The following is a 25125-nucleotide window of genomic DNA, read 5'->3' on the forward strand; positions in this document are numbered from 1 at the left end:
GGTGGCTCCGTTCTCCTGATGCCAAGCTCTCTCACGTGTAGAAAAGGGACACACTGAAGGTTATTAATCCTAACAACAGTAGAACTGAGTTTGCTCCATCACTAGGGCTAATGCTAGTAACAAGCGCTTGGGAGAGTACAGTAGAGTAGGTGGGCATCATCCTTGCTCACCAGGAGCTTACAATCTAGTAGACGGCTCCTGAGCGCTAGGGTAGATACGCAGGCCCCACCTGAGGCTCCCAGTCCAATCAGGAGGGAGAACAGGTACCGAATCCCCATTCGTACATCTGTAAATGATGCACAGTTCGGTAAGATCATGGTGGGCGGGGAATGTGTCTGCTAATCCTGTTATACTGGACTCTCTCAAGCACTTAATACAGTGCCCCGCACACCAAAAGCGCTCAATAAGATCGAATGAATGAATGAAAACCACCGGGAGGTCGATAATCCACCCTACGCTGGCAGCAAGAGGGGAGTTGCTTGTGGCCACAGGACACTGACCTCACTCCCCTTTGGGGTCTGTGACAATGACGACAATGTGACCAGTGGCCCTCGGCCCTAGATCTCTACAATGTAAGCTCTATTATGGTCAGGGAACGTGTTTGCTGATTCTGCTCTACTGTACTCTCCCAAGCTTGGTACAGTGCTCTGCAATTCTGCACTGAATTGATCGATTCATTGATTGATCAATAAACGCTGGCCCTAAAAGCTCCTGGACTCGTCTGATGGGTGTGTGGACCCCAGGTAGCCTCCGCCGGGTCACACAGCCCTCCGGTTTCCCCTCTCCCCACAAGCTACTGAACCCCAGGCTCTTAAGTGGCCGCACAGCGGTCACCGGTGAATAGCTCACCACCCGATCCGGGGTCAGCCAGAGGAGGCTCGCAGACGAACCGCTCCCTCTCGTGCCGGTGGCGTAGGGCCCTCTCGGCACGAGGACCTTCTCCTTTGGTCCCTGTCGCAGGGGGACACCTGGCTCTGACGTCTAAACAATACCGACGATGTTCTTGACAAGGTAGCAAATCCAGTTTAGAACAGGCTTCTCCTGAATCTACTTCACACCTCCCCGTGCAGGGACCCTCTGTATTTCCCTATACCATATTCCATGCTTCACATCCTTCTCACCCTCAGGGGTGTGAACCTCCTTCCATGCCCTTCAAAGTCCTGGCCGCCCGACTCCAAACTCCCAGGGATCCTTTCCGATCCCTCCTTGTGCCCGGCGTCCGTGAAGGGTCCACAGCACAAGCTCTCCCCGGGTGCCACTCTCCCAGACGTACAGCTCACTAACCTCTCCCTTTCATGATAGCTGAGGGTCTCCATGCCCATCACCTGGCTCTTCTACGTCCTTCCCGGTCCTGCTCTCTCACTGACTCAGTTACGTCTTTAAACTTCCACAAAGAAGCAGCGTGGCCTAGTGGCAAGAACCTGGGCCTGGGTGTCAGAAGACCTGGGTCCTAATCCTAGCTCTGCCACTTGTCTGCTGTGGTACCTTAGGCAAATCACTTCACTTCTCTGTGCCTCCATTTCCACATCTGATAAATGGGGATTAAAGTGCATTCCTTCCTGACTAGCCTGGGAACCCCATGCAGGACAGGGGCTGTGTCCAAACTGATAACCTCCTATCTACCCCAGTGCTTAGAACAGTGCTTGACACATAGGAATCATTATTGTTATTATTATTATTATTCCTTCAGGATAAGGTGCTGCAGAGTGACTCTCTGAGAGTCCTTCCCACTCTCTTCTACCCTGGGGTCATCTCCCACCAGGCCAAGGGCTGACCCAATCGTTTCTCCCTTGGGGCTCACTCCCAGCAGGCCGGGACCTCACTCGATGGTTTCTCCCCTGGGGATCGTCTCCCAGCAAGCCAAGATCATCTTCCTCAATGAGATCATCTCCCAGCTCCAAGGGGTCTCCCTGTTTCCAGGCGGGTGCAGGAGGGACTCACCTGAAGATCTTGCTTTGGCCATGATGACTCAGAACATCAAAGATTTCAGACTGAATCTTCCCTCGCCTCCTGCAATCATTTAGTGGAATGAACATGGCATAGTGGATAGAGCATAGGCCTGGGAAGGTCATAGGTTCTAATCCTAGCTCTGCCAATTGGCAGCTGTATGATTTTGGGCAAGCCTCTTTAATAATAATAATGATGATGATGGTATTTATTAATCGCTTACTATGTATAAAGCACAGTTCTAAGCGCTTCTATGTGCTTCGGTTATCTCGTCTATAAAATGGGGAGTAACACTGTGAGCCCCATGGGGGACAACTTGATTACCTTATATCTACTCCAGTGCTTGGAACAGTGCTTGGCACCTAGTAAGCTCTGGACAAATACCATAGCTACTATTATATTCAATCCATCACTAAATCCTGTAGGTTCTACCGTCACGATGTAGCTAAAATCTACCTTTCCTCTCCATCTACACGGCTACAGTGTTTATACAATCACTTATCCTGTCTCACATGGACTACTGCATCAGCTTCCTTGCTGACATCTCAGCCTCCTATCTCTCCCCACTGCAGTCCACACTCTACTCTTCTGCCTGGATCATTTCTCTGTAAAAACTTTCAGGACATATCACCCTGCTCCTCGAGGACCTCCAGGGGATGCCCATCCACCTCCGCATCAAACAAAAACTTCTCACCATTGGCTTTAAAGTACTCCACCATCTTGCCCCCTCCTAGCTCACCTCACTACTCATCTACTACAATCCAGCCTACTCCTTTAGCTCCTCTAATGCTAACCTTCCCACTGTACCTCGATCTCACATCTCACCAACGACCCCTCGCCCACATCCTGCCCCTGGACAGGAACGCCCTCCCTTCTCAAATCCAGCAGGGAATTACTCTTCCCGCGCCCAAGTCTTATTGAAGGCACATCTCCTTCAAGAGGCCTTCCCTGTCTAAGCCCCCCTTTCCTCTTCTCCCAATCTGTCTACTCTTCTCACCTGTCTACATGTTTTGTCACCTGTCTACATGTTCTGTCTCCCCCTTCTAGAGTGTGAGCCCATTGTTGGGTAGGGACCATCTCTATATGTTGCCTACTTGTACTTTGCAAGCGCTTAGTACAGTGCTCTGCACACAGTAAGTGCCCAATAAATACGATTGAATGAATGATGAATGAATCCCTTCTGCATCTGCAAATCTGCATCTGATTTGCTCCCTTTATTCATCCTCTCTCCATGCCCCACGGCACTTACACACATATCTGTAATTTATTTATTGGTATTGATGTCTGTCTCCCCTCGAGACTGTAAGCTCATTGTGGGCAAGGAATGTGTCTGTTCATTGTTCTATTGTACTCTCCCAAGTGCTTAATACAGTGCCCTGCACATAGTAAGTACTCAATATATACCACTGAATGAATGAACGAGTCAGATATGAAGAGGGAGAGCATTCCAGTCCAGAGGCAGAACGTAGGCGAGAGGTCGACAGCGAAACAGGAGAGATCAAAGCCCTGGTGAGAAAGTGGGCATTAGAGGAGAGAAGGGCGCAGGCTGGTTTGTAGAGAGTAGTAACGTGAGGTGGGAGGGGGCAAGGTGACAGAGTGCTTTATAACCAATGGTGAGAAGTTTTTGTTTGAGGTGGTTGTTTGACAACCATCGATTTTGTAGGAAAACGATCTGGGCAGCAGAGTGAAGTATGGACTTCACACCGTAGGGAGAGACGGTATCAGAAAGGAGGCTGATACCGTAATCAAGGTGGGAGAGAATAAATGCTGGGGTTAAAGTGGAAGCAGTCTGGATGGAAAGGACGAGGTGGATTTCAGCGATGTAGTGAAGGTGGAACTGGCGGGATCCTGAAATGGATGGAGCATGTGAGTTGAATGAGAAGAGGAGTCAAGGATAAGGGCCAAGGACAGTCAATCACTCTCCCCACCTTCAAAAACTTATTGAAGGCACATCTCATTCATTCATTCAATCATATTTATTGAGCACTTACTGTGTGCAGAGCACTGTATTAAGCGCTTGGGAAGTATAATTCGGCAACATATATCATCAGAATAAATAGAATTACAGCTACATGCACATCATTAACAAAATTAAGTAGTAAATATGAGCAAGTAAAATAAATAGAGTAATAAATCCATACATACATATACAAATGCTGTGGGGAGGGGAAGGGGGTAGGGCGGGGGGGGATGGGGAAGAGGAGAGGAAAAAGGGGCTCAGCCTGGGAAGGCCTCCTGGAGGAGGTGAGCTCTCAGTAGGGCTTTGAAGGGAGGAAGAGAGCTAGCTTGGAGGATGTGTGGAGGGAGGGCATTCCAGGCCAGGGGAAGGATGTGGGCTGGGGGTCGACGGCGGGACAGGCGAGAATGAGGCACAGTAAGGAGGTTAGTAGCAGAGGAGCAGAAGGTGCAGGCTGGGCTGTAGAGGGAGAGAAGGGAGGTGAGATAGGAGAGGGCGAGGTGATGGAGAGCCTTGAAGCCGAGAGTAAGGAGTTTTTGTTGCATTCGTAGGTTGACAGGCAGCCACTGGAGATTTTTGAGAAGGGGAGTGACATGGCCAGAGCATTTCTGTACAGAGATAATCCGGGTAGCAGAGTGAAGTATAGACTGAAGTGGGGAGAGACAGGAGGATGGGAGATCAGAGAGGAGGCCAATGCAGTAATCCAGTCGGGATAGGATGAGAGATTGAACCAGCAAGGTAGCGGTTTGGATGGAGAGGAAAGGGCGGATCTTGGCGATGTTGTGGAGGTGAGAATGGCAGGTTTTGGTGATGGATTGGATGTGTGGGGTGAACGAGAGAGTGGAGTCGAGGATGACACCAAGGTTGCGGGCTTGTGAGACGGGAAGGATGGTAGTGCTGTCTACAGGGACCGGAAAGTCAGGGAGAGGACAGGGATTGGAAGGGAAGATAAGGAGCTCAGTCTTGGACATAGAGTTTTAGATGGCAGGAAGACATCCAGATGGAGATCTCCTCCAAGAGGCCTTCCCTGACTAAGTTTCCTCTTCTCCCATTCTCTTCTGTGTCGCCCTTGAGCTTGGATTTGTTCTCTTAATTCATCCATCCCTCACATCCACAGCACTCGGATACATGTCTAATTTCTTTACATGAATGTCTGTCTCCCCCTCCAGATCGTAAGTTCATTGTGGGCAGGGAACGTGTCTCTCTCCCCCTTTTAGACTGTGAGCCCACTGTTGGGTAGGGACTGTCTCTATGTGTTGCCAATTTGTACTTCCCAAGCGCTTAGTACAGTGCTCTGCACATAGTAAGCGCTCAATAAATACGATTGATTGATTGATTGTCTACCAACCCTGTTATATTTTACCCTCCTAGGTGCTCAGCACAGTGCTCTGCATCCAGTAAGCACAGAATAAATACAATTGATTGATTCACTGCTTCTCATGTGCCTGCCTCCAGCCTCTCCACTACCTGTATTCATGAACTGTAAGACCCTTAAGGGACACAGCCCCTGTCTAACTCCCACCTGCTTATTACTGCCCAGGGCGTAGAACAGTGCTCTGCACACAGTAAAGGCTTAGTAAAGATCACTGCTGCTGCTGCTGCTACTCCTAGGACAACTGGATCACGCTCACCCACCACTGGGTCACCTCTGAGTAGCAACATGGCCTAGTGGAAAAGTCCAAGCCCAGGAGCCTGGGGACCTGGGTTCTAATCCTGCCTCTGCCACATGCTGGCTTTGTCGACTCGGGCTTGCTTAACTTCTCTGGGCCTCAGCTTCCTCATATGTAAATGGGGGTGAGAGACCCAATCTCCCTCCTCTTAAGACCGTGAGCCCCAAGTGGAACAGTGAGCGTTTGATGAGCATTTACTATGTGCCGGGCACCATTCTAAGCACAGGGGTAGATACAAGGTCATCAAATTCGACACAGTCCATGTCCCACATGGGCCTCACAGTCTCAATCCCCATTTAACAGAGGAGGTAACTGAGGCACAGAGAAATCAAGTGACTTGCTCAAGGTCAAACAGCAGACAAGAGGAAAAGCAAGGATTAGAACCCAAGTCCTTGGCCTGTGCTTTAACTGCTACGCCATACTGTTTCTCTGCTACTGGCAGATCTATTCCCTGCCCACATGGAGATTACAGTCTACAGTTTAAGCTACTCTTGGTACATGACAAGGACTTAACCCTATCTGTTCCTGGGGAAAAAAAAAAATCTTTCTTTTTCTTTTTTTTTTTTTTAAACTAAGTTCCCTCATTCAATCCGGTGAAAAAAAGAAAACTGAGAGTACTGCTGGACAAGACACTGGGCGCCCCAAGGGAGATGTTTCTTCCAAAGATATCTTACTAGAAAGGGCATTCTTTAATGCTCAACTTCCTAATCAACAGTACTTCTTGAGGGCCATGTGCCCATAGCATGCTGGGCTGGGCATCTCCTGAATGCAGCGTGGCTTACTGGAAAGAGCACGGACTTGGGAGTCAGAGGTCATGGGTTCTAGTCTCACCTCTGCCACTTGTCAGCTGTGTGACTTGGGGCAAATCACTAACTTCTCTGTGCCTCAGTTACCTCATCTGTAAAATGGGGATTAATCAATCAATCATATTTACTGAGCGCTTACTGTGTGCAGAGCACTGTACTAAGCGCTTGGGCAGTACAAGTTGGCAACATATAGAGATGGTCCCTCTAACAGTGGGCTCACAGTCTAGAAGGGGGAGACAGAGAACAAAACATAGTAACAAAATAAAATGAATAGATATGTACAAGTAAAATAGAGTAATAAATACATACAAACATATATACATATATACAGGTGCTGTGGGGAAGGGAAGGAGGTAAGGCGGAGGGGATGGAGGGGGGAGGAGGGGGAGAGGAAGGAAGGGGCTCAGTCTGGGAAGGCCTCCTGGAGAAGGTGAGCTCTCAGTAGGGCCTTGAAGGGAGGAAGAGAGCTAGCTTGGCGGATGTGGGGAGGGAGGGCATTCCAGGCCAGGGGGATGATGTGGGCTGGGGGTCGACAGCAGGACAGGCAAGAACGAGGCACGGTGAGGAGACTAGCGGCAGAAGAACAGAGGGTGCAGGCTGGGCTGTAGAAGGAGAGAAGGGAGGTGAGGTAGGAGGGGGCGAGGTGATGACCAGCCTTGAAGCCGAGGGTGAGGAGTTTCTGCCTGAAGTTTCTGTGGATTAAGACTGTGAACCCCACATGGGACAATCTGACTACCTTGTACCCACCCCAGCTCTTAAAACAGTGCTTGGCACATGGTAAGCGCTTAACAAATACCATCATTATCATTATTATTATCAATATTTACAAAAATACAATGTAATTAAAAGACTGGATCCCTGCCCTCAAGGAGCAGACTGCAACAGGACAACCAATGAGACTATGAGGAGCTGCGAGGCCTAATAGCATGGACCTGGGAGTCAGAGGGATCTGGGTTCTAATCCCCACCAGACTACATACCTGCTGTGTGAACTTGGGCAAGTCACTTCACACCTCTGTGCCTCGGTTACCTCATCTGTAAAGTGGGGATTAGATTGTGAGGCCCAGGTGGGACAGGACTGTATCCAAATTGTTTTGCCAGTATCTACCCCAGTACTTAGAACAGTGCTTAGCACATGATAAGAGCTTAGCAAATACCACAATTATGACTACTATTACCTAGTCAAACCCATGCAACCGTGGAGGATGTTTGGTAACTTTGAAGGTAAAGATGGAGTCGCTGTGTTGACTGGATCGATCCTGCAGTGGTATTAGAGTGCTTATTGTGTACCAGGCACTCTACTAAACACAAGAGGGCTGGTAGACCTAATCGACGCCCTAAAGAAACTTATCGTGTGTAGAACAGTGTACTGAGCCCTTGGAAGAGCACACTAAAGTGGACACGATCCCGCCCTCAAGGAGCTTACAGTCAGCATGCAGAGCACTGAACTAAACACTCGAAAGGCACAGTAGTTTATGAATGTGATGATCCCAAGCCTTAAGGACCTTACCGTCTACTACGTGCAGGGCACTGTACTGATCACCTAGGAGAGTACAAGAGAGCCAGAAGGCACAAACCCTGCTCTCAAGGAGCTGATGGTCTAAGAGGGGAGACAGAGGTGAGGATATGGCATTCAAAACCGCGCTTCAGAACTGGAACTGGAACCTCAGCTGTTCATACAAGCATCATCTCTGGAAGCAGGGGATAGGGTTGGTGGTACTCTTCCACCTGCAGGTCAAGAAGAAACAGACAAGCAGCATGGCCTAGTGGACAGAGTACCGGCCTGGGAGTTAGAAGGATCTGGGTTCCACCACTTGTCTGCTGTGTGACCTTGGGCAACTCACTTAACTGCTCTGTGCCTCAGTTACCTCATCGGTAAAATGGGGATTATGACTGTGACCCTTATATGGGATAAGGACTTTGTCCAACTCAATTACCTTGTATCTATCCCAGTGTTTACTATGGTGCTCGGCTTTATTATGGCTTAGTACAGTGCTTACTATGTAGTAAGCTCTTAACAGATACTGTAATGACTATTATTATCGTTCGTTAGGATACGGTTACCTTCGTCTCCAGGCTCAGCTAGGTGACAAGTGAATACGACCTTGGATCGACGGTATTTACTGAGCGCTTACTGTGTGCAGAACACAGAACTAAGTGCTTGGGAGGCTGCATTACAGAGATGGTAGACGTGTTCCCTGACCACAACCAACTTACAGTCTAGAGGCGAATTTACACTCTTCAGCCTTCTGTGTTTAGCCCACTTGTGCAACCCCAATTCCCAACTGGAGCTACAAAGTTTAAGGCAGCAAAATGTATAACAAAAAAGCAATTTTCAAAACATACGGCACATAAACTGATGGCCTCAACGAGGGTGTATACACACACACACCTGTCTATTCAATACTAAGGCCTCTAAGCCTCACAAGGACAGCGTGTGGAAAAAATGAGAGAAAACTGACAGGAAAATGTGGTGGGATACTCAATACGTCCTTTCTGGTCAAAGCCTAGAGGAAGAAAGAAACTGTGAAGATCTGCCGGTCCTGAGTATTTTAGAGAAACACCTCCCCCAGTGCCCAGAAGACTAATAGTATGATTATTCAGAATATTCAGAACTTGTCCGAGTGGAAAAAACAGAGGCTTGGGAGTCAGAGGACTTGGGGTCTAATCCCAGCTCTGCCACTTGTATGCTGAGTGACCTTATGCAAGTCACTTCACTTCTCTGTGCCTCAATTCACTTATCTGTAAAATGGGGATTCAGATAAAATGGGGATTCAGACTGTGAGCCTTATGTGCGACTGGGACTGTGCCCAATTGAATTATCTTTTATCTACTCCAGTGCTTAGTACAGTGCCTGGAACATAGTAAGTGCGGAACAAATGCCACAATTATTATTATTATTATATTATTCATATTCATTTCTGTCTCCCCCTCTAGACTGTAAGCTTGTTGTGGGCCAGGAACATGTCTGCTAATTCTGCTATATTGTCCTCTCCCAAGCGCGTAATCCAGTGTGCTGCATATGGTAGGTGCTGAATAAATACCACTGACTGATTGACCGTCCTCTAGACTGAAAGCTCTTTGTGGGCAGGGGGCATGCCAACCAACTACTGTACTGGACTTGCCCAAGCACTTAGTCCAGCGCTCTGCACATAGCAAGTGCTCAATAAATCCCATTGATTGATTGATCGATCACCTGGGGCAGATTCCGTTTCAGAGAATTCAGGCTAAGGATTGCAGCCCATCCTCTCCGCCTGAGCTTCCACCTTCTGCAACGTTTCTTCTCCAACTCTGGCGTCATATGTATGAGCCCGAGGACCACCTCTGCCTTGGTGCTCGGCGGGAACTCCGACAGCCTCCCCCAGTTTGTATCGTCCGGTATCGAGGATTATCCGTTCGACGTCTCAATCCATCAATGGTATTCATTATTTATTTTTTTCAATGTCTGTCCCACCACCTCTAGATGGCGAGTTCGTTGTGGTCAGGGAGCGTGTCTGCCAACTCTGTTGCATTTCACTCTCCCAAGCGCTTAGCACGGCACTCTGTACTTAATAAGCTCTCAGTAAATAATAATAACGATAATTGTGGTATTTGTTAAGTGCCGGGCATTGATCTAAGCGCTGAGGTAGGTACAAGCAAATTGTGTTGGATGATATCCCTGTCACACATGGGGCTCACAGTCTCCATCCCACTGTATACTGAGGAAACTGAGGTAGAGAAGTAAAATGGCTTGCCCAAAGTCACATGGCAGACAAGCGGTGGAGCTGGAAACAGAACCCAGATCCTTCTGACTCCCGGGCTTGTGCTCTATCCACTGGGCCATGTTGCTTCTCTCCCATTTGATGATTTTCTGAGAACTTTACTGTGTGCCAAGCACTTAACCAGGTTCTTGGGAGAGAATGACACACGAAAGGGTAATGATTAGTGATAATAATTGTGGTATTTGATAAGAACTTACTATGTGTCAAGCACCATTCAGGTTGGCTACCATCCTGGTCCCAAATGGGACTCACGGTCTAAGTAGGAGGAAGAACAGGGATTTAATTCCCATTGGATATATGCAGGGCCTAGTAGAAAAAGCACTGGCTTGGGAGTCAGAGTACCTGGGTTCTGACCCCAGCACTGCCAATTGCTAGGTGACCTTGGTTAAGTCACTCAACTGCTCTCTGCTTCAGTTTTCTCATCTGTAAAATGGGGATTTTACATAAGCAGTTTGGATGGAGAGGCGTTATCCTCGACTCCTCTTTGTGATTCAACCCATATATTCAATCCATCACCAAATCCCGTCGGTCCCACCTTCACAAAGGGTGCTGAAATCCGCCCTTTCTTCTCTATCTACCACGCCAATAACTCATCCTAGCACGCCTGGATTACTGGATTGAGAAGCAGTATGGCTTAGTGGAAAGAGCACAGGAGCACAGGCTTGGGAGTCAGAGGTTGTGGGTTCTAATCCTGGCTCCACCACTAATCAGCTGTGTGACTTTGGGCAAGTCGCTTAACTTCTCTTCACCTCAGGGACCTCATCTGTAAAATGGGGATTAAGACTGTGAGCCTCACGTGGGACAACCTGATCTCCTTGTATCTACCCAGCGCTTAGAACAGTGCCTGGCACATAGTAAGCCCTTAACAAATAACATTATTATTATTACTGCATCAGCCTCCTTGCTTAACTCCCAGCCTCCTGTCTCTCCCCACTCCAGTCCATACTTCACTCGGCTGCCCGGATCATTTTTCTATGACAACATTCAGGACACATCATCTCACCTCAAAAATCTCCAGTGGCTACCAATCAATCTGCACATCAGGCAGAAACTCCTCACCCTGGGCTTCAAGGCTCTCCATCACCTCGCCCCCTCCTACCTCACCTCCCTTCTCTCCTTCTACAGCGCACCCCGCACCCTCCGCTCCTCTGCTGCTAATCTCCTCACCGTACCTCGTTCTCGCCTGTCCCGTCATCGACCCCCGGCCCACGTCATTCCCCGGGCCTGGAATGCCCTCCCTCTGCCCATCCGCCAAGCTAGCTCTCTTCCTCCCTTCAAGGCCCTACTGAGAGCTCACCTCCTCCAGGAGGTCTTCCCAGACTGAGCCCCATCCTTCCTCTCCCCCTCGGCCCTCTCTCCATCCCATCTTACCTCCTTCCCTTCCCCACAGCACCTGTATACGTGTATATATATTTGTACATATTTATTACTCATTTATTTATTTTACTTGTACATATCTATTCTATTTATTTTATTTTGTTAGTATGTTTGGTTTTGTTCTCTGTCTCCCCCTTTTAGACTGTGAGCCCACTATTGGGTAGGGACTGTCTCTATATGTTGCCAACTTGTACTTCCCAAGCGCTTAGTACAGTGCTCTGCACACAGTAAGCGCTCAATAAATACGATTGATGATGATGATGATGATCTCACTCCTCAAACATCGCCAGTAGTTGCCCATCCACCCCCACATTAAGCAAAAACTCCTCATCATTGGCTTTAAAGCACTCCACCACCTTGTCCCCTCCTACCCCACCTCGCTTCTCTCCTTCTACAACCCAGCCCGCACGCTTCGCTCCTCTGGCGCTCACCATCTCACTGTGCCTCCGTCTCGCCTGTTTCGGCACCGACCCATAACCCACGTCTTGTCTCTGGCCTGGAACGCCCTCCCTCCGCAAATCTGACAGACAATTACTCTCCCCCACTTCAAAGCCTTATTGATGGCACAGCTCCTCCAAGAGGCCTTTCCAAACTAAGCCCCTCCTTTCCTCATCTCCCACTCCCTCCTGCGTCACCCCGACTTGCTCCCTTTGCTCTTCCCCTGTCCCAGCCCCACAGCCCTTATGTACATATCTTAAATTTCTTGATTTGTATTCATGCTTATCTGCCCCCACTCCAGACTGTGAGCTCGTTGTGGGGAGGGAATGTGTCTGTTTATTGTTGTATTGTACTCCCCCAAGCACTTAGTACAGTGCTCTGCACAAAGTAAGTGCTCAATAAATACAATTGAATGAATGAATGAACAAGGGCTTTGTCAATCAATCGTATTTATTTATTTATTTATTTATTATTATGTATTATGTATTTATTGAGCACTTACTGTGTGCAGAGCACTGTACTAAGCACTTGGGAAGTACAAGTTGGCAACATATAGAGACAGTCCCTACCCAACAGTGGGCTCACAGTCTAGAAGGGGGAGACTTTGTCCAGCCTGATTAGCTTGTATCTACCTCAGCGCTTAGTACAGACATCGCCTGGCACATAGTAACTGCTTAGCAAATAGCAAAACAGAAAAAGAAAGCGGTATGTGGGCTTCACTCCCCTGAAATAAGCAGCTGTGATCTCCGTCACTACAAGGCTAAAGGAGGCTCTGGTCTCCAGAAATCCAGTCAAACAGGAAATGAACTACTGTTGGACAACAGTTCCCAACAGTAATAACAGTAGTTCCTCTCTACACTCTAAGCTCTTTAAGGGCAAGGAAAGTGTCTGCTAATACTGTTGTATTGTACTGTCCCAAGTGCTTAACACAGTGCTCTGCACAGAGTAAGTGCTGAACAAGTTCCTTTGACGGATGGACAGAGCGGCTGTTCCACCTCTGCTAGGGGCCCTTATGCACTGCCCAATGACCAACTGGCTGAAAGACCACTCTGGTTTTGGGTGCGGTCAGAGCGAGAACGCACCGGTTGGGAGCGCAGGTCAGGCTTCACAGAGGTATTCACTAATATTTATTGAGCACTTATGGGGTGCAGAGCGCTATACGAAGCACTTGGGAGAGTATGTTATAAGAAGAAACAGACACATTCCCTGCCCACAACGAGCTTACAGTCGGGGGGGGTGGCGTTAATATAACAGATATAGACAATCAATCAATCAATCAATCGTATTTACTGAGCGCTTACTATGTGCAGAGCACTGTACTAAGCGCTTGGGAAGTACAAATTGGCAACACATAGAGACAGTCCCTACCCAACAGTGGGCTCACAGTCTAAAAAGTGCTGGGGGACTGTGGCAGGGGCAGAAATGCACAGAGGGAGCAAGTCACAGAAGGGAGAGGGAGAAGAGGAAAGGAGGGCTTAGTTAGGGAAGGCTTCTCAGAGGAATGTGGGCAGGATCCTAAGCGGGCTTCATGAGGGTCGTGGTGCTTTGACTCATTTTCTTTTTTTTGTGTGTTGTTTTTTTTAAATGGCTCTTGATAAGCGCTATGTGCCAGGCACTGTATTAAGTGCTGCAGCAGATGGTAGTACAAGTTAATCAGATCAGACACAGTTCTTGTGCCACATGGGGCTCACAGTCTTAATCCCTGTTTTACAGAGGAGGTAACTGAGGCTCAGCAGAGAAGTGGCAGAGACAGGTTGAGAAACCTGGTCCTTCTGACTCCCAAGCCCGTGCTTTATCCACTTGACCACGCTGCTCTAGACCTGTCAAAAAGTGAGACGGGTTTCCAGAACTGGAAGTTGACCACTTCCAGGTTGTTCCTGCACAGAAGAATCCACTGTGTTACTTAGCACACGGATGCTGGCACGGCTGCCCGCCATGTGAGGAAACACAAAAGGGCTTAACATTTCAAAAGCGTAACAAAGTCGCTTCAATTCCTCCATCTCCTCACTTTCACCACATTTAGACACGCAACAGTGCCCCTTCAACCTTACAACACAGATGCACTGGTCTCAAGGCTCCCTCTATAGCTGACTACTTTTCAATGGTTGGGTCACTGCCCAGAGAGACAATTCATGTTTACCAAAGTATCTAACAATCTTTTCCCCCCTCAGGAGTCTGCAAGCTTGGGTGAGATGCCTCTAACCCACCTTTAAACAACTTCAAAAAAACTGTATAGATTTAAGTCAAAACAGAATCATTCTCTCCTCGACTCTAGGGCAAGACAGTGCTGTGTGGTAGGTGATATTGCCTAAGAAAAACAAACTAAACTTTCAGGTTACCGTCTGTTGATTCCTAAGGCTTCATCTGTCAAGGGGTCACCCTCTCTGGGGCTTGGGTTGGAATGGGGGTTTAGAAACAAGAAAATGTGTGATAGGCGGTGGTCTCTACTTACCTTCTTGGCCTGACTGAATGCCCTCAGAGAAAGCTTCCACTTGCTGAGCCCTCAGTCACCCAGCTGAGAACCCTGCAGTCATCCAGTGGGCAGAGCTTCAGAGTGGTGGCACCTGTGAGACAGAATATCCACTTAACCCTTGCCTGGAAGAAGCAGGTCTGCCCTTGAAGACACTCTCTGGACCCTGGCATGGGTTTACTACCTCAATCCCCTTCCTGAGTACTCTTTGAGTTTATCTTGGAAGATCTTTCTCGATCAATTGTACTTATTGGGCACTTACTATGTGAGTTGGTGGATAGGTTCCCTACCCAAGACTAATTCATTCGGTCAATCATATTTATTGAGCATTTACTGTGGGCAAAGCACTGTACTAAGCGCTTGGGAGAGTACCATATAACAATAAACAGACATGTTCCCCACCCACAACAAGCTTACAGTCTAGCTTCGAGTCAGAAGCCCCGAGCTGGAGAGATTCTATTTGTTTTCGAATTGTACTTTCCAAGTGCTTAGTACAGTGCTCTGCATACAGTAAGTGCTCAATAAATACAATTGAATGAATGACTGAAGGAATGAATTCCCCCCATTTTCACCACAGCCTGGTTTCCCTGAACAATTCCCACAGCCTTGTGGGGCAGACTGGTGACCGGGAAGGTGCACCGGGGGGACCGGGTCAGCGGGGGGAAGGGGAGACCAGGCTTCATTCCCTATGGGGGCCTCTAGGATCCTCTCCAGAAATGAAGCCTGCTGGGAAAAACAGGTCTGAAGCCAGGTTCTGTCCTCTCAGGGTTCTAAGGTCCAGTTCTGTCCCCTGGAGCTTTGAGGCCTTGTTCTGCTCCCCAGGGCTCGGAGGCCCGGTTCTGTCCCCTGGGGGCGGGGCTCTGAGACCCGATTCCGTTTCCCTGGAGCTCTGAAGCCTGGTTCTGTCCCCCTAATGAGGGAGGGAGAAGGAGGGAAAATGAGAGAGAGAACAACTTTGTGACACAGGATGTTTTGACAGAGGAATGCATTTCCTCAGTCTTATCCTTTGAACTCTGATTAAACCATTAAACCCAAGGGTCCCAACCCATGAGCTCGGGAGGGTTCCCAGGCACAATCAATAAATCATAACTATCAAAGCAGGGATGAGGTCTACTCACTTCACCGCATGCTCCCCGGTGTGCTCAGCACAATGCTTCACACGGAGTAAGGACTCAATAAATGCTATTGATCAAAATTCACGGGCCACCCATTTGGGGACAGACAGAACATCTCCCAATCTGAAGGACATCCTAGCTTATCCCATTTCTACAGTGATACACACATACACACACATGCACATACACTTGCATGCTATGATCAAATATTTCTTTCAAGTGAATTTTTCCAAAAGAAGTTCAGGAGTCTGTGGGGGAGAAATCATCAATTTTCTGTCATGTTCCTCTAACTGATGCTATTTGCTAAAGATGATTTTATTTTCAATCCCCAGAGGCCCGAAGAGCTTCCCAAACATATTCTTCCCAGAATTTAATTTTAGCAACTTCAATAGTTTGAAAAATTCCCAAGGCAGGGAGAGGAGAGGAATCAAGACAGTACCTTTAGCCTGCTCAGAGTCATATGGAATCGCCTACTTAATTTTGAAATCCTGAAGAACATCTATTGTCTGAAATCTACTACATAAAAGGTCTTTTTTTGGTCAGATCCATTGGCAAGAGGGCCAGGGGACAAGTGGTATTCCACCACCTAAGCATGCCCTGAGGGAAAAACAAAGGCATTCAGAAAAGATCCTTGGCAACCAGAATGGCTCTTTTGGAACCAAAGCTTCTAAGGGATCTAAGGCTGCAACTTATCATCTGGGTGACTTTGGGCAAGTCACTTTAACTTCTCTGTACCTCAGTTACCTCCTCTGTAAAATGATGATTAAGATTGTGAGCCCCACATGAGACAACCTGATTACCTTGCATCTACCCTGGCACTTAGAACAGCGCTTGGCCCATAGTAAGCGCTTAACAAATACCATCATTATTATTAAGGGAAGAGAGACAAAGAGACAAAAGATAAAACAGCACCAGGCCTTGAAGGGGTGGGGCCTCCTGTCTCCACAGAGATACAGCTGGGGTTGGGCGGGGAGAGATTGGCTCGTTATGGTCAGCTCTCCTATGACCAGAAGTAGTTGAAGGCAGGGACCCTCATTCCAGGCCAGGACACTGCTCCAGTGGGTTCTGTTTGGAACATGAGTGGTTATTCAGCACTTATGGTCTTCAGAGCACTGTCCTAAGAGAGTGGGAGAGTATATCACTGTTAGTGGCAGGAGATACTGCCACTAGAGAAGCCATAGAGAAGCAGTATGACTCAGTGGAAAGAACACGGGCTTGGGAGTCAGAGGTCATGGGTTCTAATCCCGCCCGGCTCTGCCGCTTGTCAGCTTTGTGTCTTTGGGCAAGTTACCTAACTTCTCTGTGCCTCAGTTACCTCATCTGTAAAATGGGTATTAAGACCTGATCACCTTGTATCCCCCCCACAGTGCTTAGAACAGTGCATCACACATAGTAAGCGCTTAATACCATCATTATTACTATTACTATTATTATTCTGGAGGCAGCCAGTGGCTGGGTCTTAACTCTGAGGATGTGGGTGTGTGGCGCTTGTGTGACTTTGAGTAAATCGCCTAACTTCTCTGGCCTCCAACTCCTCATCTGAAAAGGAGAACCCACTCTCCCCACCTCTCAGTCCCTATCTCCCACAGAACTCGCAATCTGTGCCCGACCTCATTACCTTGCCTCTGGCCCAGTGCACAGAACTGATGACTCTTTTAGACTGTGAGCCCACTGTTGGCTAGGGACTGTCTCTATATGTTGCCAACTTGTACTTCCCAAGTGCTTAGTACAGTGCTCTGCACACAGTAAGCGCTCAAGAAATATGATTGATTGATGAAGCATTATTAAATTTATATTGTACTTTCCCGAGAACTTAGTACAGTTCTTTGCACACAGTAAGCACTCAATAAATATGATCCAATGAATGAATAACTCAGCAGGCTGAATGTTCCTGTGACTGGAAGTCAGAAGAGGCAACTGGACCTCAAACATTCTTTTTTAAGTTTATCAAGCTCTAAAGATACTAAACACATAAAAAAAAATCCTTGAGATTAAAAATAATGCATATCCCACATTCAACCCTCTCAAAGTTAATGTTTTTACTTTCTACATCATTTCCTTATTGATTTCATTGGACACTGCATTGTGTTTAAAGAGAGAAGAAAGTTTGCTCAGTGGCAACAGAAGTACTTAGGAAATGAGAGGGTAAGGATTCCTACATAAATAAATCAGAAATACGTCTGCATTTTCTTCAAGTAATTAATTACTTTGCAAAGGAAGGCTCGAGTCCCTCACACACAGGATACTGTGCCTCTTGTTTAAACTAAACTCATGGAAAACTAGGGTTGAGTGTGAAATTTTCATTATAGAACTCCCAGAAGAAACAACAAGGCCTAGTGGATAAAGCCCGAGCCTGGGAGTTAGAAGGTCCTGGGTTCTGATTCCAGCTCTACCACTTGTCTGCTGTGTGAACTTGGGCAAGTCACACTTTGGCAAGCCACTTCACTTCCCTGGGCCTCAGTTGCATCATCTGTAAAATAGGGATTTGAGACAGTGAGCCCCTTGTGGAGACGGAACTGTGTCCAACCTGATTAGCCTGTATCTACCCAGCGCTTAGTACAGTGCCTGGCACATAGCGAGCGCTTAACAAAGACCATTTATTGGAAAAAAAACAAACCCAAAACAAAAAACTTCTCTCTGCCCTAGTTACGTCATCTGTAAAATGGGGAATTAAGACTGTAAGCTCCACGTGGGACATGGACTGTGTCCAACTTGTTTAGCTTGTACCTATCCCAGTGCTTAGAGTGCCTGGCATATAGTTAGTGCCTAACGAATACCATTTAAAGAAACAAAAAAGAAAACACCGTTCCCTCTCCCATAGACCTGCAGGAGATGACACCTTTCCAAAGAGTCCACCGACGTTCGAGGCTGGGACGTCGGAACGGTGTGTTTGACGATGGAGAGGGCCCATATGGTTCTCCCAGATATTCCGTCCTCACCCACCATTGCAGCTTACTAGGCATTACCTGTGTGCAAGGTGCTGGATGGGGTGGAATAGAGTTACGATAGAGTTAAAAGTCATGTTGCTTCAGAGATGATGGCTCTGAGGTCCTTTAATAGGATTGGTCCCAATCAATCCATCGTATTTACTGAGTGGTCACTGGATGCAGAGACATGTTCCCTGCCCACAGTGAGCTTACAGCCTAGAGGGGAAGAGGTCCCGTTTGTGCATTAAGATTAATCAAGTAGAGAAACAGTGTGGACTAGTGGAAAAAGCACGGGGCTGGGGGTCAGGAGACCTGGGTGTTAATCCCAACTCTGCAAACCTTGCCACTTCCCTGCTGAATAACTTTCAGCGAGTCACTTCATTACCCTTTGCCTCAGTTCCCTCACCTGTAAACTGGGGGGCTAAATACCTGTTCTCCCTTCCCCTTGGAACATGAGCCCATTTCCCAGGACAGTGTCTGATCCGATTGCACTGAAGAATGGAAGACTGAAAGCTGAAGACCATAAGGGAAGGGATCATATCTACTCTCTCTGTTGGACTCTCCTAAATGCCTATTATGGTGTTCTTCCCACAGGAGACCAATAAATACGATTGCTTGATTGATTGAGACCATAAACTGCTTTAGGGCAGGTATCACGTCTACCTCGTCTATTGTACTCTCCCAAGGTCTTAGTGCAGTGCTCTGCACAGAGTAGGTGTGGAGTAAATGCCACTGAATCACTACTAAGGGAAAACATATGCTGTAGCGACTCTGCAAAGCTGTGTCGTGTCTATCTGCTCTGACCGGGTAAGGTGCTGCCGCTCAAAACGCTCTTGTGGTCAGTTGGACCTTTGTTAAGTTCCTAACCGTCCTCTGGCCAGAATGCAGGGTGAAAATACTCCTTATGGCAGAGATGGGAGTATACCCATCAATCCATAGCGTTTCATGAGCCCCAGGAATAGGCAGGGAAATGAATTAAACACTAGAGTACAAAATATTTAGTAGACACCATCCCTGCCCACAGGGAATGTTGGGGAGGTCAGGCACAGAAAATAACTTACTGACAGGAGCTTGCCTTACATGGGGCATTAAGATGGAGTTTTCATCGTCCAAGAGAAGCAGCGTGGCCTAGTAGAAAGAGTCCTGGCCTGGGAGTCGGAGGACCTGGCTTCTAATTCAGTCTCCACCACTTGTCTGCTGTGTCATCTTGAGCGAATCACTTCTCTGGGCCACAGTTTACTTCGGTCACCTGATCTGGCAAATGGAAATTAAGACTATGAGCCCCAAGTGGGACAGGAACTGTGTCCAACCCGATTAGCTTGTATCTACCCCAGCGCTCAGTACGGTACCTAGCGCAGTCAGCACTTAAATACCAGTCCAATGTCAAACTAAGTGCTCATCGAGGAGTTTCATCAGACTATGCTTATGACAAATTGTTGAGCTTGGCACATACAAACTCAACGTGGACGCAAGCATACGCAGCTTGGAAATGCTGGCTTTTTACTTGCATTGTGGCAGTGAAAAGAACCAGCTCCCCAAAGCATCGGGTAAACCTGAGATTCAAACCAAGGGAAGCTGTGTTGCCTAGCGGAAAGAGACTGGAAGTTAGAGGACCTGCGTTCTAATCCTGGCTCCGTCACTTACCTGCTGTGTGACCTTAGACAGGTCACAAGTCACTTCTCGGTGACTCGGTTCTCTTATCTGTAAGATAGGGATTTAATATCTATTCCCCCTCCTACTTGGAGTATGAGTCCCATGTGGGGCAGAGACTGTGTCCAACAGAATTATCTAGCACTTAGTAGAGTGCTTGGTATATAAGAGGTGCTTAACAAGTGGTATTAAAAAAAAAAACAACCCAGAAAAGGCAAATCTAGTATATGTACTTTTTCAGGGGTAACTTCCACGATCATTCCTTCTGTACAGGTTGGAGCACGGGTTAAATCTAAGCCAGTCTAACGTCGCAAATGTACCAGCGAAGTTGCAGTATTTCAAAGTAATAATTACACAGTAGCAATTGTAGAACTGTATTTCAGTGCGAGTTGAGAATGACCTGCATGGTGAGAGTGACCATTGAAAGTAAAGGCTTTCATTTCTGTTCTGGGGGCTGGGAGGTTTTCCTGCGATCAAGCCACCTGTTGAAAGAAAATAGGTTTGGAAGAAAACCCCCAAACTTCTGCCACGTCACACCGAAGCTAAGCAGCGTGAAATCAGTCGGCACTGTCGTGTCGGTGAGCTGCCATGATGGACGGACGGATAGATGATGCTGAGATCACAAATAGATTTGGCCCATTTTTATCACACCGCATCCCACCTGTTCATTTACACTCCATTTCTCCAATGCTCCCAGTTGCTCCTACCGGGATCATGGTGAGGAATAACAGTCACTGGAAAATCGATGAGTCTAACGACATAAGCGACCCTTTAGCTACGGAGAGCGGTCATGTGTATATAGGACGATGGAAGTCATGGGGAAATTCAATGAGAGAGAGCAGGGTGTTCCATTGCTGTGTGACCTCAGGCAAGTCACTTCACTTCCCTGACCCTCAGTTTTCTCATCTGTAGAACAAGGATTCAATATCTGTTCTTCCTTCTACTCAGACTGTGAGACCCATGCGATGCGGGGAGTGTATCCAAGAGCTTAGGGCAGTGCTTGGACTGTAAGCTCTTAGTAGATGGGGATCACGCCTACCAACGGTTGCCTTGTACTTTCCCAAAAGGTTAGTACTGTACTCTGGATGCCATACTTGTCTCAACCAAGTACTATTGGTTGATTGAATTATAGATTGATCCATAGTAAAGGCTTAGCAGACAATTATATTTTTCCCCTTATCTCTTTTTTCCCCATTGTCCCAGCTCACAGTCTTTGTTTTTCCTCAAGCTAACCTATTCATTGCTCTTCATTCTCATCACTTCCACCTCTGACTTCTTGCTCTAGCCCTCCCCATTGTTTGAAACTTAATCCACCTTCAATTTGATAGACCTGAGTTCTCCCCATATTCAAATCACTTCTCTAATTTCCTCCCCCTCAGAAGGCCTTCCTCAAGTAATCTCTGATCTCCTGACCTTGAATCCCCCCAACTGCTACTTAAGCACTTCAACACCTCCTTAGTCCTTATATTCCCACACTGCCCCCAAAGCACCCACATACCTACTTTTATACTACATCTCTCCCCTCATCTGTAATTTATTTTAGAACTCGTCTCACCTGCTATATTTTAAACTCCTTGAAAGCTAGAATCCCGTCTACTATTTCTATTGCATTTCCCAAGCACTCAGCACAGTGCTCTGCAAGAAGCAGGCACGCAAAAAATGCTATTGTTCCTGATTATAAAGCCTGAATCTGCCATCTAACGCAAATTCTGAGTTATCAAAGAAAGCCCAGACCTACCTTCCTATAGGAATTCTGGCTAAAATTAGAGAACATACAGAAATCAGCATCAAGACAACTCACCCTCTCGGGTCTTCTAGTTCTAAGGCACAGAAAAAACAAAAAAACAAACCTTCGGTCAGTAGGAAGAAGAGAAGTGGTAATCGTACTGTTTGTGAAGTGCTTAGTATGTGCACAGCACTGTACTGATTGCTGGAAAGAAAAATGTGGATGAAAGATGGCCATGGTCCCTGGCCCCCTCAGGGCTCGCATCTAACAACAGGGTTGGTGAGAGAGACATAGCACAAAGACCACGGGCCTGAGACTCAGAGCAAGTGTTCTAATTCCAGCGCTGCTGCTTGCCTGCTGTATGAACTTAGACAAGTCACTTCTCTGTGCTTCATTCATTCATTCAATCGTATTTATTGAGCGCTTACTGTGTGCAGAGCACTGTACTAAGCGCTTGGGAAGTACAAGTTGGCAACATATAGAGCCAGTCCCTACCCAAAAGTGGGCTCACAGTCTAGAAGGGGGAGACAGAGAACAAAACATATTAACAAAATAAAATAAATAGAATAAATATGTGTTCCTCACAATGGGGTTTCAATACCTGTTTTACCTCCCACAGACTGTGAGCCCCTTGTGGGACAGAGACTGTGTCAAGCTTGATTATCAAAGCTACCCCAGTGCTTGGCACATAAGTGCTTAACAGATACCATTATTACTATAACCATTATTATTATTACACGAGGCAGAAAAAGAAAAAAATCCAAGACAAGGAGAATGATAAATACCACAGGAGCAGAGCATTTCAGGCTTCTTCCGGCTCAGACTGCCGGTCACGCAAGTCACAACGGCAGCCATGGTAGTCTTCTTGACCCTCTAAAAGTAGACAAGGCCTCACGTCACCAGCAGCCAGTACTCTCCGAGCTAGAGCAGGGGCCGATGAGAGTTCCAGTGGTATGGTAATGGGCTCAGGGGCATGTGCGAAATACTTATTATGCCCTCATGACTGTCCTCTCCTGGTTCTCCTCTTATCTCTCCGGCCGTTCATTCTCAGTCTCTTTTGCGGGCTCCTCCTCCCCCTCCCATCCCTTTACTGTAGGGGCTCCTCAAGGGTCAGTTCTTGGTCCCCTTCTGTTCCCTATCTACACTCACTCCCTTGGTGAACTCATTTGCTCCCACAGCTTCAACTATCAACTCTACGCTGATGACACCCAAATCTACATCTCTGCCCCTGCTCTCTCTCCCTCCCTTCAGGCTCATGTTTCCTCCTGCCTTCAAGACATCTCCATCTGGATGTCTGCCCGCCATCTAAAACTCAATATGTCCAAGACTGAACTGCTTATCTTCCCTCCCAAACCCTGCGCTCTCCCTGACTTTCCCATCACTGTTGATGGCACTACCATCCTTCCCGTCTCATGAGCCCGCAACCATGGTGTCATCCTCGACTCCGCTCTCTCGTTCACCCCTCACATCCAATCTGTCACCAAAACCTGCCGGTCTCACCTCCGCAATATCGCCAAAATCCGCCCTTTCCTCTCCATCCAAACTGCTACCCTGCTGGTTCAATCTCTCATCCTATCCCGACTGGATTACTGCATCGGCCTCCTCTCTGATCTCCCATCCTCCTGTCTCTCCCCACTTCAACCTATACTTCACGCTGCTGCCCGGATCATCTTTGTGCAGAAACGCTCAGGGCATGTTACCCCCCTCCTCAAAAATCTCCAGTGGCTACCAATCAACCTACACATCAGGCAAAAACTCCTCACTCTCGGCTTCAAGGCTCTCCATCACCTCGCCCCATCCTACCTCACCTCCCTTCTTTCCTTCTACAGCCCAGCCTGCAACCTCCGCTCCTCTGCTGCTAACCTCCTCACCATGTCTCATTCTTGCCTGTCCCGCCGTCGACCCCCGGCCCATGTCCTCCCCCTGGCCTGGAATGCCCTCCCTCCGCACATCCTCCAAGCTAGCTCTCTTCCTCCCTTCAAAGCCCTACTGAGAGCTCACTTCCTCCAGGAGGCCTTCCCAGAGTGAGTTCCCTCCTTCCCTCCCCCTCCCCCCACCTTACCGTATCCTACCCTCCCCACAGCACCTGTATATATGTATATATGTACATATTTATTCTATTTTATTTTGTTAATATGTTTTGTTTTGTTATCTGTCTCCCCCTTCTAGACTGAGCACATTGTTGGGTAGGGACTGTCTCTATATGTTGCCAACTTGTACTTCCCAAGCGCTTAGTACAGTGCTCTGCACACAGTAAGCGCTCAATAAATACGACTGAATGAATGAAAGTTAAGGCATTATTCTATACACCCAACCTCTCCTCTTCTCTTCCATCTCCCCACTAATGAGAGAGAGAGAGAGAGAGAGAGAGAGAGAGACAGACAGACAGACAGACAGACAGACAGGGTCCGTGAATGAGTGAGGCAGTAAATTGCTTTTCTGTGTGAGTGCTTCACCAGAGCACAGTGTACTCAGCCACTGCCAACACCTGGGAAATTGCCCTGAGGGAGAACAGTAGGCAGAGCAATGAGAAGCCTTGTCCAATGGCCATGGTAGCCATCAGGGAGTTGACAGCCCAGTCACTGCCTTGACATGTGTATGGCCTTGCACAGAGGCCCAATCTCCAGGAGACCATGGGAGAGGGAGAAAAACAGGGAGAGGCTTCTGGTGGCTCAGAAGCTAGCCAGCCAGCAAGCCGTCTCCCTCCTTTAAAGGGAGCTTGGTCAGGACACTTGAGCAGGACGTAGGTCAGAGAGTATGAGAGAGCGGTCTTGGGGTTAATCTGTGCTCCCACCCTGAGGCCCACTAGGTGGCAAATCAAACTTCCTGAAGTCTGCCCCACCTGGGCCTCCACCCTGTCAGAACCAGGTCTGCCCCGCCGTGGCTTCCACCCTGTCAGAACTCTAGCTGCCTGTCAGGAGTCCTGCTTCTCCGGTCACCCCTTTCCTTCTGCCCCCCAGCTCTCTCTCTCCACTTTCTCAGCCTCACCTAACGACCAAGCCTAGGACCTCCCCTGATTCTTCATCACAGGCCAGATGAGGTCTGGTCTGTACACCAGGAGACTCAGGAACAACAGCAAAACCAAACTGTTGGAAGACACAAACAGCAGCATGACAGAAAGCACAGGCCTAGGAATCAGTAGGTCATGTGTTCTAATCCCAGCTCTGCCACGAGTCTACTGTGTGACCTTGGGCAAGTCACTTCACTTCTCTGTGCCTCAGTTACTTCATCTGTAAAATGGGGATTGAGACTGGGAGCCCCATGTGGGACATGGACTATGTC

At 47.9% G+C, this 25125-nt stretch overlaps 1 long non-coding RNA gene across 2 annotated transcripts in view; it reads right to left on the reverse strand.

The window, feature by feature from the left end:
- Nucleotides 1-25125, reverse strand: part of LOC119927013 — a 65623-nt gene that overhangs the window by 6062 nt on the left and 34436 nt on the right. For both annotated transcript variants that reach the window (XR_005450382.1, XR_005450383.1), the window contains exon 8: nucleotides 14408-14519. This is a non-coding gene — a long non-coding RNA (uncharacterized LOC119927013). The remainder of the gene's footprint in view (nucleotides 1-14407; nucleotides 14520-25125) is intronic.

Source organism: Tachyglossus aculeatus, chromosome 4 (assembly GCF_015852505.1).
Source record: "Tachyglossus aculeatus isolate mTacAcu1 chromosome 4, mTacAcu1.pri, whole genome shotgun sequence".
Classification (NCBI taxonomy): Eukaryota; Metazoa; Chordata; class Mammalia; order Monotremata; family Tachyglossidae; genus Tachyglossus; species Tachyglossus aculeatus.